This window comes from Trachypithecus francoisi, unplaced genomic scaffold (assembly GCF_009764315.1).
Source record: "Trachypithecus francoisi isolate TF-2019V2 unplaced genomic scaffold, Tfra_2.0 Lachesis_group8, whole genome shotgun sequence".
NCBI lineage: Eukaryota > Metazoa > Chordata > Mammalia > Primates > Cercopithecidae > Trachypithecus > Trachypithecus francoisi.
This window is the reverse complement of record NW_022681473.1, coordinates 35,352,743-35,376,462: the sequence shown is the minus strand read 5'-3', so window position 1 is coordinate 35,376,462 and position 23,720 is coordinate 35,352,743.

Below are 23,720 nucleotides of genomic sequence, written 5' to 3'. Positions count from 1 at the left end.
TGAAGTGGAAAAACAAAACAATAAATAGAACTGGTATTTGAAACTTTAATTTGAGAAAACATTCTTGAAATAAAAGAATTCTCTTGTCTACATAGTTAATCCAGTAGTGTAGCAGGAAAAATTTCTCAGGACATTTAACTATGACATATGTCAGGAAAGCTTCAATTTAATGAAAAAGGAAAATAAAATAACTCTCATGTGTGCATCTAGTCAAAAAAAAAATACATTAAAAAACGAGAAAATAAAATAAAACAGAAATTTGATTTGGCCTCAGACATTTTAATGTCAACACACAGAATAAGAGAACATCAAAGGAACATATTTAAGAATGCCAAGGATAAACAATGTAAGACAATTGCTTTATATTCAGCCAAGTATCCATAAAGTATAAACGCTACAATCAACCAGATTTAAATATAAACTAATGCAGAAAGTTTATGAAAAAAATTATTCCAACAAGCCTTTCTTGGAACCTACTAAAAATAAGCTTCATTCAATCAAGAGTTTTTTAAAGAAAAATTAATAAAATTATTTTAACAATTGATTTTATTTGTATACAAATTATTATTTATAGATTAATATATTCAAATGTATCTAAAGTATTGAATCTATTTGTCAAAAAAGTGAGATAACAGTGGGACAATAATACATAAAACTTAATGCTCTGACAAATTAGAAATGACACTCTGGGTAGAGATTGGAGAAGAAAACAAGAAAGTATAATAAGAGTCTGGAAGTTTTCATAGGGAAAGGTGAGAGTCTAATGATATAATTTATAACAGACAAATCAAATAATAGAAGCTGAAATAAGCTAAAGGCAAATTTAAAAATAATGAAAGAGTGAGAGAAAGAAATGAGCCAATGGACAGTAGTAAACAGACTATATTTACAAAGATACAGAGTAATTATAACACAATACACAATAAGTATATCATAAAGTTATCTGACTAAATTGAGATTCCCCAAATGACTGATATACACACACACACACACACACACACACACACATATATATACACAAACACACACACATATATATGTTAGAAAGTGAGTTTCTGATTGGCTTATAAAACAAAAGTACAAGCCTAGTTATGTATGAGAGGTAAAGTGATTTTAAAAAGAAGATAAAAAAGATGTGGAAATATATGCCATTTAAACAGAAGCGTTAAAATCTACCTTGATATTTAACAGGGCAGATTACAAACCAAAAAGCACTAAATAATATCAAATATACATGTTGTAATGTTCAAGACCACAATTCTCAATGAAGGTATAGATAAAATGGCTATGAATAGTCAAGCACCAAATAACACTGCAACAACCTTCATATAGAATAAATTATAGAATGTGAAAGAAAAAATAAAAATATCTTAATGTAAGGGGATTTTAACAGAATTTTATTCATTCGACTCAATCAAAGGAGCAAAATTAAGTAAGGATATAGAGAATCTAAACAACATAATAAGGAAAATGTAAGGTAGAATATTTAAAGGTATACCCACAATAAATAGAAAACATACCTGCTTTCAAAGTATAGTGATAACAGTCATAAAAATTTACCATTTAATATCACAAACAAAATACCAATACATTGTATAAAGAAAAAATGATATAAAACAAAATTATCTGATTACAATACAATAAAACAAAAATTAATAGGAAAATTAAACAGAAGTCTCTTCCCTTTGGAAATTAACATATAATGCAAGGGAAGATTTAAGACATTGTATGAAGTAATGTTAATAAAAATAGTATATTCTGGAATAAACATGATTTAGCAAAAGAAATGTTCCAATAAAACTGCATAACCTTAAAAAATTGTATCAGTAAAAACAAGAAAGTAAATATTAAAAAAGAACAAAATAAAACAAAATTAAGCATTATAAAAACATATTAGTAACAAAATAGAAATAAACAGTTTAGATAATAGACAAGGAAATAAGTAAATAAAAAGTTATTGGGGAAATATCAAGATAAAGGAAGAGCAAAGATATATATGTTCTATCCTCAGAGGTGACGTCACATGAATTTCTTTCTCTAAATAAATTAAAGAAGATAAAGTATTAATTATTTACCCTGCTTTTTCATGAGAAAAGTCAGCTCATTAACAGTTGAAAAGGAAATTTTTGTTAAAGAAAAGTATGATATCTAATAAATAATGTATAACAGATTTTTTAAACCACCATTTTTGACATCAAGTAAAATAATTTTGTGGGGCAAAGATCACTGGATGATAAAAAGGATGTAAAATTATGTGGATAAAATATTTGTACACTGCCAAAATATCACCACACAAATTACTTGACAATTGCAAAGTGAAACTTTTATTTTTACAATAGAGACATTTGGCAGAAAACACCTTAAACAAATGACCCAATTTACTATCACTAATTGTAAAATTATTTGTATGTCCTGTTTGATGTAATGTATCATAAAACAAACACCTCTTAAAACTATTCCTGGCAAAAGACATAGTTAACCTGAGTATAATCAAGCTATTATATCCAACCTGCATTTCAAAAGAAATATATAAGGAGATGTAATGACCCTTAAGGAAACAACGAAATATCAATTAAAATGAAACAAAATTGGTCTTATTTCTTTAAAAGTTAGTGCTATTAAAAAAAAAAAAAAATGACAAGCCTGACAGAGTGGCTCATGCCTGTAATCCCAGAACTTTGGGAAGCTGAGGTGGGAGGATCACTGGAGTCCAGGAGTTTGGGCCAGCGTAGGAAACAAAACGAAATTCTGTCACTACAAAAAAAAAAAACAAATTATCTGGGCATGGTATGTGTCTATGGTCTCAGCTATTGGGAGGCTGAGGCAGGAGCATCATTTGAACCCAAGAGGTCCAGCTTAGGTTTCAAAGTGAGACCCTGTCTCAAAAAAAAAAAAAAAAAAAAAAGAAAAAAAAGAAAAAAAAAGGAAAGAAAAAATAAGGGAAAGAAGACAGATAATTGTCTTAGATTAAAAGAGATTTCAATCAAATGCAAGTGGAAACTTGACTGGATACTAGCTTGCAGGACCTGATAATAGATTGTTTTCAATTTCTCCAGGTATAATAATTTTATTTGATTTTCAGGAGTATGTCTTCATTCATGAAAAATTTGTGTTAATTAACATGATTTCTGCAACATTTATCGCAATGGTCAGCAAGGAGTTTGAAAGGTAGAGATAGAAGACAGAGAGCAAATGAGTAAGAGGAGAGCAAGAGCACCAAGTATTAACAAGTGTTGAATGGGTGTGTTGAGTGGGTATGAATGAGTGTTGAAGGGTGTATGAATGGATATGAGTGGGTGTATGCTGTTCATTATAGTTTAGAAATCTCTTATAGTTTAGAAATGTTAGTAATTGATAGCTGAAAAATAACCTGCTGTAATTTTTTGAAAAAAAAAGAAAGTCTAAAAAATATATATATATATATATATATACCTAATTCCTTATTCTCCTCAATCATGGCCAAAAATGCTCCTCATAACTTGGTAGACCATTTTTTCAAAAGCTGCAATATGAAATGAGTACTACTAAAAATTTTATGACTATTTTAGCAACTGAAAACTGAGTTAGTACAATTTAAAATCTTTAATAGTCTTATTTGTTAAAGAATCCAGAGTTTATTGAATAATCATGCCAGTAATTCCACAGCAATAAAAGTTTTTAAATAAACCATTCTTCAGTCTAGACAGTTATATTTTTGGAGCCCTGTACTATATGTTGACAAAGGCTATAAGAGTGATTCGTTATTGAGTGAGGAAGAGGGAAAGATGGATTATTCTTGATTTCCTCCTCTCCATGACACTTGTCATCTATGATAATTGTGTGAAGTTCATGACCTATAAATTTAAATTGGTCAAGAAATTAGTTTGGCAGAATGTGTACACCATGTGGTTGTTGGGAGTAGGGAATCCACTTATTCATAATTTTTCTTTTCTCAGAGGGTGGCATTTGATGATTTGCAAGATAGTAGTAGCCTTCATCACCATGGTTTATTACTGATGTGTTTTTTCCTAAATTTTTATCCATAAAATTGACACCTTCATTTTTATTTCATTTTGGGTTCTATGATCCTGGCTTACCAGTGCTACTTTGAGTGTGGGATGACCCTAGCAATATGGTATGCCAAACATTACTAGTTAGTATTCACCCAGACTGGACTTTCCTCTCCTTCCTGGGCACATACATAATAACGTTTTCTAGTTGCTTTCCAGTTAAGGAGAATCATATGACTAGATTTGGCCAGTGGGCAATATAAAACGATGTAAATCATTCCCAGCCTGAAGCAATGAAAACTCACTAAGAGAAACTAGGGCCGGGTTCAGTGACTCACGTCTGTAACCCCAGTGCTTTGGGAGGCTGAGGCAAGAGGATTGCTTGAGACCAGGAATTCAAGACCAGCCTGGGCAACATAGTGAGACCTTTTTTGTACCAAACATTTTTCTTTTTTTTTGAATGGTAGCAAGGTTTATTGTGAAGAGCAAAAGAACAAAGCTTCCAAAAAAAAAAAAAAAGAACAAAGCACAAAGCTTCCATAGCGTGGAAGGGGACCTGAGCAGGTTGCCTCAAAACATTTTTTTTTAAAAAGAAAAATTAGTTGGACATGATGGTGCATTTCTGTGGTCTCAGATCATACCACATCACTCCAGTTTGGGTGACAGAGCGAGAGAGAGAAAAGAGAAAGAGAAAAGAGAGAAAGAGAGAGAGGAAGAGAGAAGAAGAGAGAGAGGAAGGGAGAGAGAAAGAGGAAGAGAGGATGAGAGAGGAAAGGAGAGAGAAAGAGAGAGAGAAAGAAGGAGAGAAACTAACAACTTTGTCCTCTTGTTTCAGTGTGCAATATCAACCAGGATCCATGAAAGTCAATGTAGAACAATTGCCCTCTTCCATTATATATCAGTACAAAATAAGCCTTTTTGTTTAGGCACCAATGTTGGCACAGTACAACCTAGCCCATCTTGACTAGTACACAGAGCTTCTTCCTTCCCCTGTGAGCAAAGATTTTCACTTGGTTGCTAAAGTTCCTACTGACACTGCCATTTAATTTGAAATTTTTAGACCTGTGAAACCAGCTCTTTAGGGAACCTTACAATCATCTTTCATTTGTTTCAGCTGGAAAATCACCCGTCACAGATTCTTGAACTGAAGCTGCAGTTGCTCCTAAAATCCTTATTTTAGGCACCTACTGAGGAATAATACATCTGGCGTGAACCCCTAAAGACACTTCAGTTGCTTACCTCAGCTATTGCAATGTGCCTTGAGCAGCCTTTGTTTCTGCTGCACTTCTTTTGGCAACAGTAGTCTATTTTCCTGTTCCTTTCAGAGAGGTCTGACTTAAGTTTTCACAGTTTAATCTGCTTGTTTAGTTAGATCCATTCCTCCTAAAACACCTAGAAGTCACATTTGTTTGCTGGAACTCAATGCCTTTGTCCTTTTTCGTTTCCCTTGGTTTTCTAGAGCATATATTTGTTCTTCATATATACTCCTCTAGATTTTGAAATATGTAGTTGCCCACAGTAAGATATATAAAATCAGTGAATTCTGTTCAAAAAATAATGTTTGCATTCATCTCTGATTTAGATAACCCTATTCTGGAAAGTTCCTACATCAACTTTAGTACTGGCCTGATTGGCTCCTCATCGATATTTTTTGTATTTGCTGTCTTTCCTTAGAGTCCTAATTCTGTAACTTTTTCTAGTATTTTCTCTGTAAGTAGAGACAATTGTTAAATTTCCACCTACAATAACCTGCTTATTACAGTTTTTCTCTTTTCTTTTTTTCTTGTTTTGTTTTGTTTTACTCTTGTTGCCCAGACTGGAGTACCATGGCAAGATCTCGGTTCACTGCAACTTTCGCCTCCCAGGTTCAGGTGATTCTCCTGCCTCAGCCTCCCGAGTAGCTGAGATTACAGGCACCCGCCACCATGCCTGGTTAATTTTTGTAATTTTAGTAGAGATGGAGTTTCACCATGTTGGCCAGGCTGATCTTGAACTCCTGACCTCATGATCCACCCGCCTCAGCCTCCCAAAGTGCTGAGATCACAGGCGTGAGCCACCGCACCCGGCCTTCTCTTCTTCTTTCTTCTCTTCTCTTCTTTTGAACCTGAAGACACCCACATACATTCATGCCTGGCCTTACTACTGGCCCTAACAGACGCTCAGCTCAGAAAAGACTATTGTTAATTAGGTTGAGATAAGCAGGAGAGGGCATCCTAAAAACATTCAAGCCACCATCTTCCCAGGATTCCCAAGTTGCATTCATTTGAACTATCTACCCTCTGATGTGTTTCATATATATTTTTTCAATAATTATTTACAGAAAGCAAATTAAGCAACAATAGGTTCTCATTGTATAGGTGATGAAACAAAAGTTTGAAGAGATTCAACAATTTTCTCAGAGTTGCGTAAATAATACATTCTGGATCAAAACCTAGAAGGTTCAGTTTCTTCATTCTCCTTCCATTATATATCATGAATTTGGGTTGTATAGTTGTGTTATTACCTGGCATAGACACTGTCTTAAGCTGCAACTGGAGCCTAAGGAAGCTGTTAACTTAGTAACAGTTACCATCCTTGTTAAACTGTTCTCTTCCTTTCAATCAACTCCATGATGTCTGAGAGCCTAGGCCCCAATTTTAACAGGAAGTAGAAAGATGCTGTATCTTCCTCCTCTTACTACCTGTAAGGCTGACTTACCACAGACATTGGGCAGGTACTGCTGAGATTCTGATTCAACATCCAGCGAATCTTTTCCAAGTAACAGAAAAGAAAATCTCAACTTCCAGACCTTAAAATATATCTTGGTGCATTGCAGAAAACCCATAAATGAATATTTAGAAAATAAGAGGAAAATTCTTACCAGAAAGAATTCAAAAGATTCACAAAATAACTCCTCTCTTGTTTTCTCCTGTGAAGCACTTGAAATTCACCTTAATTTCAGTCTCACAAATACCTTACAGCATGTAGTACCCTTTGATGTTTTATTAAAGAAGCAAATGCTTTGATGATCTACTCATGGGCCAAGGATTGTTCCCCCGCCAGCCAACATCCCACCAATTTTGCCAAAACATTGCCACTAGAAGCTGAAACTCTAGCAAAAGTTTGGTCTTAACTTGGCTCTCCACCAGGTCATCATAAAACCAGAATTTGAAAAATGGTCCATAAGGAAAAGTATAGAGATGATTTGTTAGATAGTAATTAAGAAAGTTTAGGCATAACCTAGGAAAATGTGCTATTGATTTATATCTGTGTAAAACAAAATGTTTCTCTAAAATCTTTATTAATGCTTTACTATTGGAATAATTTATTCATGCTAGCTATTTTTTATTGGCCACTCTGGGTCAATCCCCACTCTTCTTCATCCTGCTGTGTCCCCAGGATACTGACTTCTATAGATTGCACATAAAGACTCCTTAGCTCATTGGTTTCTGGTTAGTCTGTGTGAAGAGAAGGCACGAGTAGACAGCAAAAGTACTAGGAGGCTGAAGGAGAGTAAGGTTGGGGTATTTATTACCTCTGTTCCCTTCTTTCTTAGCAATATAGGCTGTTCCTTTTACCTACTGTATAGGAACTGAAGCTATCCCCTTTGGGTAACAGTAACTGCTTCCTTTCCTTCTATCTTCAGATTTAGGGTTTGTAATGATGTCTTACTATTGCCAATATGGGAAACTTACTGTTCTTTGCTGGTTTCCCTAGTCCCTACCCACTAAATAGTTCATTTAGTGCACTCTCTTAACCCAGAATGGATATGTCACGTGCCACTGATTCACTGTGTAAAAGTATTCAGTTGCGGATAGTCTAATGTTAATAAAGGATAATTTAAATATTAATTACAATCTAAAGCCAAAATACTTGGTCTTAAATTGAATTGAATTTCTTCCAGTTTCAGGAAGCTTTCTAAAAATTAGTAGGACTCTCTGAACCTTAGTTTTCTCAAAGGTAAAATAATTTCTCGGCCGGGCGCGGTGGCTCAAGCCTGTAATCCCAGCACTTTGGGAGGCCGAAACGGGCGGATCACGAGGTCAGGAGATCGAGATCATCCTGGTTAACATGGTGAAACCCCGTCTCTACTAAAAATACAAAAAACTAGCCGGGCGAGGTGGCGGCGCCTGTAGTCCCAGCTACTCCGGAGGCTGAGACAGGAGAATGGCATAAACCCGGGAGGCGGAGCTTGCAGTGAGCTGAGATCCGGCCACTGCACTCCAGCCTGGGAGACAGAGCCAGACTCCGTCTCAAAAAAAATAAATAAATAATAATAATAATAATAATAATAATAATTTCTCAGATAATTGTTTTAATATAAAGGATAAATGGAATAGAAATTGGTGCAGAGCCTGGAAAATGTGATGTTGAAAAAATAAGTGTTGTGGTGGTTTTTGAACTATGTCAATATCAATAATTTCTTCCCTGGATGGTTCTCTTAGAGTTAGCTCCAAATGAAGTGTGCATGAGATTTAGGAGGTAAAAGTGAAGCAACAGCTATTCAACTCGGAACACAGATATAGGGCTAGGGGCTGTTGTAGAGTACACATACTTTATTAATCTACTGGCTCATTTCGTTGGTGTTGGGAAGCATTTAGATCCATAGCTCCTTCAGCTTCCACCAAGTCTGTCTTTCCATTTTTTTGAGTCTTAAGCCAGGCATAAGGGTGCCGCCTTCTTTTGCAGATTTCTCAGATCAACAAGGTTGTAGGCATTAAAAGACAGTACTGTTTGCAATTTCTCCTTATGGATTACAGTTTGTCTTCACTCTTTTCAACTTTATGTCCAGGTTTTCTAGCAAACTACTGGCTCTACAGATTTATGGCATTTCAAGCTCCTACCAGAGAGGCAATTTCCATAGACCTTTTCACTGTCTTCCACAGTTGTGGATGGTCTAATTCCTGTTATATTCCCTTATTCCATATCACTCATAGTAGCTCTGCTTACCTAACTGAATGCTAATTAATATATGGGTTCTCTTCTCTTCTTCTCCTATTAATGATATGATCACAAATATGACTAAGAATGTAAAACAGAACATTAGGATCTGTTCTTCAGTATGAATGGAGAATCTAGAATAATGTAACAAGCATTTTACCTTCTGGGATCATGAAAGTAAAAAAAAAAAAAAGAGAAAGAGAAACAATATTAAAATTTAGAAGTCTTTATTTCAGGAACTAAGCCCACCCCTCCTCCTTAGTTCCAGATTTTCAGGAGTAGCTTGGAGTAAAGTATTTGTGGCATTGTTTGTCTCTATTCTACAGAAATGATACAGAAGCTTTGTTCAGTGACAGGGAAAGGAGACAATTAATGATTATTAATTTTCACTAGGGTTATTGAGCACACCCTATGTTTCTTTTTTCCCCCAAGATTTCTGTCATTATCTAGTAAGGTTTAGCTTTCAAAGCTTTGCTTCCATATAAAATTTCATGCTCATTTAGCACATTATACATTTGAAGCTGACAGGAGTGATCCACCTGGAACGGCCTAGCAACACTATGCTTAGTCCCAGAAAGCTACAGAAATAGTCTTCTTTGTCTCTTTGATTCTCTGTGGGTCATTTAATAGCAACGGCTCCTCTTTATTCTTTTCCTTTTTGAATGGTGCTTTTGTGAGTTGGAGTCTTGATGTATCTGTCACAGACCTTCCACTTCAGAGGTTAAACTGCAAGATCTAATGAGGGGAAATTATTTTTAGCTTAGCCTCTGGCACTATAAATTTCAGAAAATTTTTGAATTAAGCTTTATAACTTTACAGGAAAAAATAACAGGCTGCCATTTTAACTCTTTCTCTGTCTCTCTTTTTAACTAAAATCTCAGCAGGTAGTTTTTTTAAAGTATTATTTGCATTTATTTTAGGAGCAACTGCATGACAGTTTAATCCCATAAAAATTCTCAGATGCTTCTTATTTTGTGTGTGTTTGTTTTCCAATTAGGCCTCCATCTCTGACTGCTGACATCAGACTAGCAAAGTGCTCAGTCCAAAATCAATGATATGTGAGTGTGGATGGTGTTGTGTTCTGTTCACAGTGGAACAAAGAATGTACCCCTTAGGTCTAATATTGGAACTGAAGAAAAAAGGAGCTATAACTTTATTTTTAAAATTTAAATTATTTCTCCTGAAGTAGAAATTCATCCTAATGGAGAGTCAAGAAATAAAATAGAGGCTGAATTTTTTTGGAAACAAGCCCAGTTGTGAATTACTCAGGAATTTCTCCCCTGTAATATGGCTTATCCAAGCCACAGGCCTCACATTTGTGAATCGCACCTTTGGTTATTTCACTGCTTGTTAAAAATTTCATCCAAGAGAAGGTACTGGAAGAGACAAAGTAAAACTGAAGACTTGTTAGTTGGGCCAATGGTCATGAAAGCAAAACATTTATTATACTAACCAGTACGAGCAAGGCAATGGAAGATTTGTAGGGATACCAGGTTTACTACAGACTGCCTTGAAAGAAAGCAACAAATTAAAGTTATTTAACACCACTTGCTAATAATGTTACAAAGTGGGCTTTTATTGTAAAAGAAATTTTAAACATCATGTGGTGGGAAATGGTGGTCCTCATTAGGAACTCAGGGAGGAACTGAAGCTACTCTCTAATACCAGGAAAGGGTGCTTTCCAGGCAGATATTGTGGTGATACTGGAAAGTCTTGGTTAAGGTAGCTATGTGTATTCTGTGAAAACTGTGTAGCTGAGGGTGGATATGTACTGGGAAACAAAGACAATCTCATGCAAACAAGATGGACAGCTTGTAGTCTTTCTTTAAATATTATAATATGTGCCCATATGTGGCATTCCAGCTTAGTAAAACCAGACTATTAGTCATGGTGATGATAAGGGTAACATTGTTTATTTCTCTATGTTCTATTATTCCTATCTTTATTTTCTATGGTATTGTGCTAAATTCTTTACATATATCATATCACGTATCTTCAAATAAATATTACTACTACCATTTACAGAAGAGGAAATGGAAGTTCAAAGGGTTTAAAAGCCTGACATCACAGAGCAGTGTGTGGAAAAACTTAGACTCAAACCTTAGAGAATCTTATTCTCAAACTTTGATTCCAGAGCTTGTGATTTTAATACTGAAGAGAAAGAGGATGGCTCAGACAATAGAGCCATTGTACCATTGTGAATTTAGACAGGAAGATTAACTTTTATGGAATCTGAAAAGGTAGAATTTGAACTAAGCCTTGAAGGGCGAGCCAAGGCAATGGAAGATTTGTAGGGATACCAGATTTATTACAGACTGGCTTGAAAGAAAGCAATAAATTAAAATTATTTAATTAACACCACTTGTTAATAATGTTACAAAGTGGGCTTTTATTGTAAAAGAAATTTTAAACATCATGTGGTAGGAAACGGTGGTCCTCATTAGGAAGGTAACATTGTTATTTCTCTGTGTTCTATTATTTCTATATTTTCTACGGTATTGTGCTAAATTCTTTACATACATCATCTCACATATCTTCAAATGAAGATATGTGAGATGGTAGTAGGGAGACAGGCTGTCCTATGAGAATGAATTGCATGAATACAATTATATAGGCAAATGAAGAAGGAATATGGGATCAGTGAATCACTGGCCTGGATTTTCTCAAAACATTTTGGGATAAATAACATTATGTATAGATGCAATTTATCCATTAAACCATGCTGTTGCAACATTTCATTGGTATGCTATCTGAATTTGTAGATATTCGTTATAAAAGGCCATCTCCTGGAATCTATTAGATTGAAAATATATAAAAGATGAAAATCCATTTGACAATTTATTACAAATTTCTAACTGGGAATCCTTGTTGTGTCAATGAACTAATAAATGTAAATGTAAAATGAAGTAAATGTCAAGTTTTATTACTAATATTATTTTTAGGATTATTTGTTAAATGAATGAAGTCCTACAACTTCTCCAGAATAGGACTAAGTTTTCATTTGCAAATATTTACAAGGCCATTTTGGAATGACAAAATTCAGAATGGACTTAGAAACAAACTCTATTCAACTTCTGTGTTAAGCCAATTTTTCCTTCCTTCCCCTTCCCTGCTCCCCTTCCCTTCTCCCCTCCTCTCCACTTCCCTTTCCTTCCTTTCTCTGCCTCTCACTCTTCTTTCTTTTCTTTTCTTTTTAGTTCATGTCTGTCTTCACCAGAAAATCTTTATCTATGCCAGGGGAAGCAGAGAAACATAAAACTTTGCTTCAAAGAAAGGAAGATCCCCACGCCTATAATCCCAGCACTTTGGGAGGTGGAGGCAGGCAGATCGCTTGAAGTCAGGAATTTGAGACCAGCTTGGCCAACATGGTGAAACCCCATCTCTACTAAAAATACAAAAATTAACTGGACATGGTGGCGGATGCCTGTAATCCCAGTAACTTGGGAGGCTGAGGCTGGAGAGTGATTTGAACCTAGGAGTAGGAGATAACAGTGAGCAGAGATCATACCATTGTGCTCCAGCCTGGACAACAAGAGTGAAACTCAGTCAAAAAAAAAAAGAAAAAAAGAAAAAGAAAAAAGAAAGGAAAGGAGAGGAGAGGGGAGGGGAGGAGATGTTTATGATATTTTGACAGTAGTTCCACTGTGGGGTGAAACTCATGATGCAAAAAGAGAACCAAAAATAACAACTTTAATAATTACTCAGCAACATGTATAGAGCTGCTGTAAGCAAAGTAAGGTCATAGCCGTAAGAGCTCAGTGTATCATAATCTCAATGCTCCTGATTCAAAATCGCTACCAATGTTGCTTGTTAATGGTCAAAGGGACCCAGGAATGAGAGTGATGTCATGGCACTAGTTCTAGGGGATCTTTGGGTCTTTGCACTTACCTTACATTCTACATGTTAAATTGCAGAAAAACTATTTTTTGTTTTCATGTCTAAATCAAGCTTTGTTACATACTATTAAGAATTTTTAGTACTCACTTTATCTATTTAAACAATAGCAGACTCTGTTTCTAGTAATCTAGAAGTTGTTGATTACTAGCCCAATGAAAATGACTGTGGTTATAGGTGAGACTACATTTCCTTTGTTTTGGAAAAGGTAATTTTCTGCTAAAGGATTAGAGGTGAAGACAGTTTCACAACATGAAAGACGAAACACAGTGTGCAACACTGATTTTCTGATGTTTTATATTAAAACATTTTACTTTTTTTTCTTAGAAGATTGTCCAATATACAGACTCCTATCTGTAAACTGACACTAGAACAGGCACTAAGATCCACAGTCTCTTTCTCACTTTTTAAAAAAAAGTCTGACTGAAACTGGATTTAACTCACAAGAGAGTGCAAGTTAGTGAATCACTTAAAGTATTTAAGAAAGAAACTCGGTGCCTATAATCATAGTCAATGAAACTATTTTACTTGTTGACTATGGTCACACAACTGAAGTAATCATTTAAAATTTATTTCCTTAAAGAGGAAATCCATGGAATTTTTTATTTAACATTGACAGGAAGAAGCATGGAAGTTTAGAGAAAATCATCATTTATTATTTTTACTTCATGTTAAATTATACTTACTGAGAAACACAAATAATGAACTATAGTATGGTAAGTGTACAGTCATTTTCTTTCCAATTCTCAAAAGTCAGATTTCCATGCAAGTTTAAAAATCAAGATAGGCATGGAGGGAACAGGGAGTTAGCCTCAGTGTTACTGGAGATCAAAGGTCAAGTGCAAGTCTGGTAAAGCAACATTACAGGAGAAGGCTCTCAATGGGTCAGAAAGAATTTAAATCAGCAGGAGTTTTATTAAAGCCTAAGTATGCTTTTCGTTGTTGTTGTTTCCAAATATATTAAATCTTAAAGAAACTTTGCAACCAACTGATGGGCTCTTCCTGCCCACTGCACAAACAGAGACCACAGCATTGCCATAAAGAAAGAGTTTAATTGATTTGAGGCCAGCTGCACTACGCAGGAGACAGTTATTAATCAAATCAATCTCCCTGAAAATTCAGAGACTAGAGTTTTTAAAGGATAATTTGGTGGGAAAGGGTCCAGGAAGTGGGGCGTGTAGTGTTGATTGGTTGGGTCATAGATGAAATCAGGGAGTGGAAGCTGTCTTGTGCTGAGTCAGTTTCTAAGTAGAGGTCACAAGAGAAGATGAGCCAGTTTATTGACCTGGTTGGCGCCAGCTGCTCGATCAAGTGCAGGATTTGACAAATATCTGGAACACCAATCTGAGATTTTCAATAGTGATATTATCCCTAGGAGCAGTTGGGGAAGTTTAGAATCTGGTGGCCTCTAGCTGTAGGACTCCTAAACCATTGTGGCTAATTTGTTAATCCTACAAAGGCAGTCTAGTCCTCAGGCAAGAAGCGGGGTTTGTTTCGGGAAATGGCTGGTATCATCTTTGTTTCAAAAATTAAACTATAAACTAAGTTCCTGCCAAAGTCCTGCACCCAGGAACGAACAAGGACAGCTTAGAGGTAAGAAGCAAGATGGAGTCGGTACGGCCAGAACTGTTTCACTCTTACAATTTTCTCAGTTATAATTTTTGCAAAGGTGTCTTCAGCATTATCCTCTTTTATGCTAGGTACTCAGTTATCACCTTCATTTTACTGTATTTTCTGGCTTGACTGGACATCTCATGAGGGAATCTTACAAGAAATATCATGAGATAATCTTATAAGAAATATCATGAGATAATCTTACAAGAAATATCATGAGATCTATAAGAAAATCTACCAAACATGAATACACATCTACCCTCTCCTTGGCATTAAAAGGCATTTTTAGAACAATAAACCTTAACCTCTTTCCATCTCACCTCTGACTATTTACAGAGCTGAGAAATCCCACACAAACGCATTGGTAATGGCACCTCAAAAGTGGTAGTCCTTCTTAATAGAAATCAGGTGTACTCAATTTTGATGTGTGTGAAGAAGGATCTCAGAGAGAATGGATAAATTGGAATAGCACTGCAGATGATTCTAATACATCTTAGAAAAATGAGAATCATTGTTTCCTTCCTCAGACGCTATGGTGAGGATCTTTTGCCTGGAAGCTCCATTTTTCCCAGGCTGGTATGTGGCTCTTATGAACATGCAGACTTATCATAAGTTTACACTAATGCAAGCATAGGCAAAATATAAAGAAGGGAAATCTAATATTTGATATTTTTAAAGCTTTGACATAATAATTATTAAGAATCATAGCTCTAAATTCTTTACATTTATTTTATGGTATAGCTTTGTCTTCATTTTGAAATACACTGCATTTGGCCAGAGTGATGGGAACACCTTTATGGTTTTTATTTATTTATTATTTTTTTTTATTTTATTTACTTATTTACTTACTTATTTTTTGAGATGGGGTCTCACTCTATTGCTCAGGCTGGAGTGCAGTGGCACAACCTTGACTCACTGCACACTCCACCTCCCAGGTTCATGCCATTCTCCAGCCTTAGCCTCCCAAGTAGCTGGGACTACAGGTGCCCACCACCATACCTGGCTAATTTTTTTGTATTTTTATGGTTTTTATTTTTCATGTGGTAAAGTTATCAATTTTATCCTTCTTTAGAGTCAGAGGCTCAGTCCAGAGCCCCTGAATAGATTCTATTCGGATGATTTCTTTGTAATTAGAACTGTGATAATTCTGGTACTTCCCCAAGAACAGACAGGCCCCAGACACTTACTCCTCTGAATAAGTTGGTGTACTGAGATTTCAAAGAGAAAGTCATGACTCAACCTTTCCCAATTTGAACTTTATAATTATAAATGAGTGTTTCCCAAAAGACAGCATACAAATGAAGTATATGATAAAAGGTCATTTGAGATGATTGAATAACCTGTATTCTATGTCAGGTGACATACCTTGCAACTCTGTCATTACCTGTGAGCCACCATGATGTGGTAGAGTGATGAGATATCAATTCTTAGATTCAGCCCACTTTTAATAGGCCCTTAGCTGAGAGTACATTCTTGCTCTTGCCGTCCCATATAAATAGTATCTGAAGAAAGGCAGTCATTAAGGGGGCTGAGAAATAATCTCACCCTTTTTGTCACACCAGACATTGGTATTTTTTCCCCTTTCACTTCTGGGTACCATATTTCTGTATTTACAGATGCTCGGTGAGGCAAACTGCAACTTTCAAGAATCCAAAATAAAAGAAGAATGTTATTTTCTGGAATATCAATATCCTTGTAATTTGTTCTTCTGTTATAATTTTTACTTTGAAATAATTTCAATATTACAAAGAAGCTGTAAGAATAACATAAAGAACTACTGTATAATACACTCATCCAGATTCTGCAGTTATTAACATTTTGTCACATTTGCCCTCATTTTGTGTGTGTTTATATGTAATTTTTTCTGAATAAATTCACAAAATGTGACAGTCAGAATGCCACTTCACTGCTAAATACTTCAGATTAATTTTCCTAAGAAGGATATTGTCTTATATAAGCACAGTATAGTTACCAAAATAATTGTAGCCAAGAGTAGCACAATGTATTATCTAATCTACAGATCTTTTTCCAATTTATCTTATCCTTAGAATCAGTGTTCTTCATTGTATTTCAGGATCCAATCCAGAATAGATTCTTGTTTTTTTTGTCAGATCTTTGTCTTCCGTGAAATTCAATTTTTGAAAAGTAAAGAACTTTTTTTTTTTTTAAGAGTTTTTTGGTTTGGGCTTGACTAATGTTTTCCTGTAAGAAGATTTAGGTGACTCATTTTCAGAAGGAATATTCCAGTGGTAATGAAGTGACTTTCTTAGCGTATCATATCTGAAGGTCCACAGTATTATTTTGTTCCATTAATAATGATGTTAAATTTGATCTGTTGGCTAAAGTGATGTCTACAATATCTCCACTACAGTTACTAGATTTTTCTCTTGTTATTGATAATGAACTTTTGAGAAGATACTTTGAGACTATGTAAATATCTTGTTTCTCATTAAATTTTACCCATCAGTTTGATGATTTTGATTAAATCAATTATTAATATGATGGTTGCCAAATTTTAATTTTCTAACTTGACTGTTTATCCTATAAGAATAGTATTTTACCATAAAAAAGTGAGGTGATTCTTGTTTGTTTGTTTGCCATTTATATGCTTATAATTAAGAAACCTTGACCTGGATGATAGGTATAGTTATTGCTACTTAGGTGATATAGTTTCTAAGACCTGTTTGGGGAGACATGGCTAGAAAAGATGTGTAATACAGAGACACACACACATGAAAAAACACATATCTGTCTAATCTATCTGAAAAAACATGAACCTGTACTGATATTTTTAGTCTGAATCCAGTATTACAGGCTTAATTTGAGTCTTCTCTCCTTATGCTTTACTTTTTAAAATCACTTACTTGTTCATTCCTAGAATACACAAAATTCGTTTCAGAAATATCAACCCATACCACAGCTACAAACAAATCTAGCAACAAGAGTTCAATATTTGTGTACAGTTTTCTAAAGCTTTAGTCTAAGAATATATAGTAAAAATGTTCAAAAAAAATTTTTTAGTTAGCTGTCACACCCTCAAGTGTTATGACTTTATTCATTTGAAACACAATTAGGCTTATGAGTTTCTGCTTCTATTTCAAGTACTCCCCCAACAACTTTGTGGATCCATTATTTATGTTTAACTATGCAAAGTATTAACATGTGTCCAAAGTAAGAATTATACAAAAAGATAACAGAAAAGTATCAGGCCCCCACCAAAATCCCTCTGCTTCACTTTCAAACACTCCCAAGAGACAATCACAAACATTTGTTTCTGGTTTATCCTTCATGTGAGTGTCCATGGTGATGTTTTCCTGTTTATAAAATATAAGCAATACATATTTTTTTCTTATTTTCCCTTTCTTGCACAATAGGTAATATTAAATACATGCTTATATGATTTTGCACTGTTTTTTTTTCACTGAACAATATATCCTGGAATCACATAGTGTCATTTTTCATTATTTGTTGCAGCTACATGACAATCTATTGTGGGCAGGCCACAACCAAACTCTGGTACATGAGCGTTTGGTTACTTCTGATATTTTGTAATTCCAAACGATGACTCAATAACCTGGAATAGATCTATTTCATATTGTTGAATGTATACTATAGGGTAAATGACAAGAAATGGAATACTGGGTTGAACGTGTAAGTAGTTTTGACAGATTTGCCAAATTTTCCCCCGTAAGTGGTGTACCAATTTGTATTCCCACGTGTGAGAATGTCTGTTTCCCTACAGCTTTGCCAACAGAAGAGGTTGTCAAGCTTTAATATTTCCAGTTTGAGAATTTCAAGATGATATTTCAGTGTAATTTAAAACCACATTTCTCTGATTGCAAATAAAGTTGAATATCTTTTTGACATCTTTCATACTTTTTATGTAAATTGTTCATTTCTTTGGCCCATTATTATTTAATATTTGGGTTTTTTCCCTTAAATCTAACAGAATTCATTTATAAATAATCCTGAAGAAACTGAATAACTATATGAAAAATAATAAAAATTTTCCCCAAATGTTAAAGAACTTGTCTCTATATACATTTCTTATATATTATTTGTATTAATATTAATATTTGTATTAATAACATATATAAATATATCTACATATACACCTATATGTATATAAACATATATACAGATAGACATATATGTATAATAGACATTTATACATATTACACATATAAGTATATATTAGCAAGTATACATTTTTCAAGTATATAATATTAGAAATAATATGTTATACATCATATATAATATATGCAGTATGTATTATGAATAAAGAGTATCCATTTGGATATTAATTTTGGATTAATAGGACTAATATCTTATATTGATTTATGATGGATTAATGCATATGAAATATTATCCCTTTAACTATGATATATATTATAAATATTTTCTCCTGGTTTGTCATTTCTTTTTTGACTTTGCTTATATGGTTTTTGCTATGCAAAGTTTTTTGTTGTTTTATTTTATTTTATTTTATTTTATTTTTTACATAAAAGTTATTATTTATTTACAATAAGAAAATAACAGCAAATTACATTAATATTTGAAGATTCAGGTCTCTTTTTCTGAACTCTCTTTTTTTCATTATTATCTTGCTTTTTATTTTTATTTTTTATTTTATTTTTTATTATTATTATACTTTAAGTTCTAGGGTACATCTGCATAACGTGCAGGTTTGTTACATATGTATATTTGTGCCATGTTAGTGTGCTGCACCCATCAACTCGTCAGCACCATCAACTCGTCATTTACATCAGGTATAACTCCCAATGCCATCCCTCCCCCTTTCCCCCTCCCCATGATAGGCCCCGGTGTGTGATGTTCCTCTTCCCGAGTTCAAGTGATCTCATTGTTCAGTCCCCACCTATGAGTGAGAACATGTGGTGTTTGGTTTTCTATTCTTGTGATAGTTTGCTGAGAATGATGGTTTCCAGCTGCATCCATGTCCCTACAAAGAACACAAACTCATCCTTTTTTATGGCTGCATAGTATTCCATGCTATAGCTGTGCCACATTTTCTTAATCCAGTCTCTCACAGATGGACATTTGGGTTGATTCCAAGTCTTTGCTATTGTGAATAGTGCTGCAATAAACATACATGTGCATGTGTCTTTATAGCAGCATGATTTATAATCCTTTGGGTATATACTCAGCAATGGTATTGCTGGGTCATATGGTACTTGTAGTTCTAGATCCTTGAGGAATTGCCATACTGTTTTCCATAATGGTTGAACTAGTTTACAACCACACCAACAATGTAAAAGTGTTCCTATTTCTCCACATCCTCTCCAGCACCAGTTGTTTCCTGACTTTTTAATGATTGCCATTCTAACTGGTGTGAGATGGTATCTCATTGTGGTTTTGATTTGCATTTCTCTGATGGCCAGTGGTGATGAGGATTTTTTCATGTGTCTGTTGGCTGTATGAATGTCTTCTTTTGAGAAATGTCTGTTCATATCCTTTGCCCACTTTTTGATGGGGTTGTTTGTTTTTTTCTTGTAAATTTGTTTGAGTTCTTTGTAGGTTCTGGATAGTAGCCCTTTGTCAGATGAGTAGATTGCAAAAATGTTCTCCCATTCTGTAGGTTGCCTGTTCACTCTGATGGTAGTTTCTTTTGCTGTGTAGAAGCTCTTTAGTTTAATTAGATCCCATTTGTCAATTTGGCTTTTGATGCCATTGTTTTTGGTGTTTTAGACATGAAGTCCTTGCCCATGCCTATGTCCTGAATGGTATTACCTAGGTTTTCTTCTAGGGTTTTTATGGTATTAGGTCTAACATTTAAGTCTCTAATCCATCTTGAATTAATTTTCATATAAGGAGTAAGGAAAGGATGCAGTTTCAGCTTTCTACTTATGGCCAGCCAATTTTCCCAGCACCATTTATTAAATAGAAAATCCTTTCCCCATTTCTTGTTTTTGTCAGGTTTATCAAAGATCAGATGGCTGTAGATGTGTGGTATTATTTCTGAGGACTCTGTTCTATTCCATTGGTCTGTATCTCTGTTTTGGTACCAGTACCATGCTGTTTTGGTTACTGTAGCCTTGTAGTATAGTTTGAAGTCAGGTAGCATGATGCCTCCAGCTTTGTTCTTTTGACTTAGGATTGTCTTGGCAATGTGGGCTCTTTTTTGTTCCATCTGAACTTTAAAGCAGTTTTTTCCAATTCTGTGAAGAAACTCATTGGTAGCTTGATGGGGATGGCATTGAATCTATAAATTACCTTGGGCAGTATGGCCATTTTCACCATATTGATTCTTCCTATCCATGAGCATGGTATGCTATTCCATTTGTGTCCTCTTTGATTTCACTGAGCAGTGGTTTGTAGTTCTCCTTGAAGAGGTCCTTTACATCCCTTGTAAGTTGGATTCCTAGGTATTTGATTCTCTTTGAAGCAATTGTAAATGGAAGTTCATTCATGATTTGGCTTTCTGTTTGTCTGTTACTGGTGTATAAGAATGCTTGTGATTTTTGCACATTAATTTTGTATCCTGAGACTTTGCTGAAGTTGCTTATCAGCTGAAGGAGATTTTGGGCTGAGACAATGGGGTTTTCTAAATATACAATCATGTCATCTGCAAACAGGGACAATTTGACTTCTTCTTTTCCTAACTGAATACCCTTGATTTCTTTCTCTTGCCTGATTGCCCTAGCCAGAACTTCCAACACTATGTTGAATAGGAGTGGTGAGAGAGGGCATCCCTGTCTTGTGCCAGTTTTCTAAGGGAATTTTTCCAGTTTTTGCCCATTCAGTATGATATTGGCTGTGGGTTTCTCATAAATAGCTCTTATTATTTTGGGATATGTTCCATCAATACTGAATTTATTGATCGTTTTTAGCATGAAGGGCTGTTGAATTTCGTCAAAGGCCTTTTCTGCATCTATTGAGATAATCATGTGGTTTTTGTCTTTGGTTCAGTTTATATGCTGGAATATGTTTATTGATTTGCGTATGTTGAACCAGCCTTGCATCCCAGGGATGAAGCCCACTTGATCACGGTGGATAAGCTTTTTGATGTGCTGCTGGATCCAGTTTGCCAGTATTTTATTGAGGATTTTTGCATCGATGTTCATCAGGGATATTGGTCTAAAATTCTCTTTTTTTGTTGTGTCTCTACCAGGCTTTGGTATCAAGATGACATTGGCCTCATAAAATGAGCTAGGGAGGATTCCCTCTTTTTCTATTGATTGGAATAGTTTCAGAAGGAATGATACCAGCTCCTCCTTGTACCTCTGGTAGAATTCAGCTGTGAATCCATCTGGTCATGGACTTTTTTTGGTTGGTAGGCTATTAATTGTTGCCTCAATTTCAGAGCCTGCTATTGGTCTATTCAGGGATTCAACTTCTTCCTGGTTTAGTCTTGGAAGAGTGTAAATGTCCAGGAAATTATCCATTTCTTCTAGATTTTCTAGCTTATTTGCATAGAGGTGTTTATAATATTCTCTGATGGTAGTTTGTATTTCTGTAGGTTCGGTGGTGATATCCCCTTTATCATTTTTTTATTGCATCTATTTGATTCTTCTCTCTTTTCTTCTTTATTAGTCTTGCTAGCGGTCTATCAATTTTGTTGATCATTTCAAAAAACCAACTCCTGGATTCATTGATTTTTTGGAGGGTTTTTTGTGTCTCTATCTCCTTCAGTTCTCCTCTGATCTTAGTTATTTCTTTCCTTCTGCTAGCTTTTGAATGTGTTTGGTCTTGCTTCTCTAGTTCTTTTAATTGTGACGTTAGAGTGTCAATTTTAGATCTTTCCAGCTTTCTCTTGTGGGCATTTAGTGCTATAAATTTCCCTCTATACACTGCTTTAAATGTGTCCCAGAGATTCTGGTATGTTGTGTCTTGGTTCTCATTGGTTTCAAAGAACATCTTTATTTCTGCCTTCATTTCGTTATGTACCCAGTAGTCATTCAGGAGCAGGTTGTTCAGTTTCCATGTAGTTGAGCAGTTTTGATTGAGTTTCTTAGTCCTGAGTTCTAGTTTGATTGCACTGTGGTCTGAGAGACAGTTTGTTATAATTTCTGTTCTTTTACATTTGCTAAGGAGTGCTTTACTTCCAATTATGTGGTCAATTTTGGAATAAGTGCTATGTGGTGCTGAGAAGAATGTATATTCTGTTGATTTGGGGTGGAGAGTTCTGTAGATGTCTATTAGGTCTGCTTGGTGCAGAGATGAGCTCAATTCCTGGATATCCTTGTTAATTTTCTGTCTCGTTGATCTGTCTAATGTTGACAGTGGGGTGTTGAAGTCTCTCATTATTATTGTATGAGAATCTAAATCTCTTTGTAAGTTTCTAAGGACTTGCTTTGTGAATCTGGGTGCTTCTGTATTGGGTTCATATATATTTAGGATAGTTAACTCTTCCTGTTGAATTGATCCTTTTACCATTATGTAGTGGCCTTCTTTGTCTCTTTTGATCTTTGATGGTTTAAAGTCTAATTGCAACCCCTGCTTTTTTTTTGTTCTCCATTTGCTTGGTAGATCTTCCTCCATCCCTTTATTTTGAGCCTATGTATGTCTCTGCATGTGAGATGGGTCTCCTGAATACAGCAAACTGATGGGTCCTGACTCTTTATCCAGTTTGCCAGTCTGTGTCTTTTAATTGCACCATTTAGTCCATTTACATTTAAGGTTAATATTGTTATGTGTTAACTTGATCCTGCCATTATGATATTAACTGGTTATTTTGCTCATTAGTTGATGCAGTTTCTTCCTCGCCTCGATGGTCTTTACATTTTGGCATGTTTTTGCAGTGGCTGGTACCGGTTGTTCCTTTTCATGTTTAGGGCTTCCTTCAGGCTCTCTTGTAAGGCTGGCGTGAGGGTGACAAAATCTCTAAGCATTTGCTTATCTGTAAAGGATTTTATCTCTCCTTCACTGATGAAACTTAGTTTGGCTGGATATGAAATTCTGGGTTTAAAATTCTTTTCTTTAAGAATGTTGAATACTGGCCCCCACTCTCTCCTGGCTCGTAGAGTTTCTGCCAAAAGATCTGCTGTTAGTCTGATGGGCTTCCCTTTGTGGGTAACCCGACCATTCTCTCTGGCTGGCCTTAAGATTTTTTCCTTCATTTCAACTTTGGTGAATCTGGCAATTATGTGTCTTGGAGTTGCTCTTCTCGAGGAGTATCTTTGTGGCGTTCTCTGTATTTCCTGAATTTGAATGTTGGCCTGCCCTACTCGGTTGGGGGAGTTCTCCTGGATGATATCCCGAAGAGTGTTTTCCAACTTGGTTCCATTTTCCCCCTCACTTTCAGGCCCCCCAATCAGACGTAGATTTGGTCTTTTTACATAATCC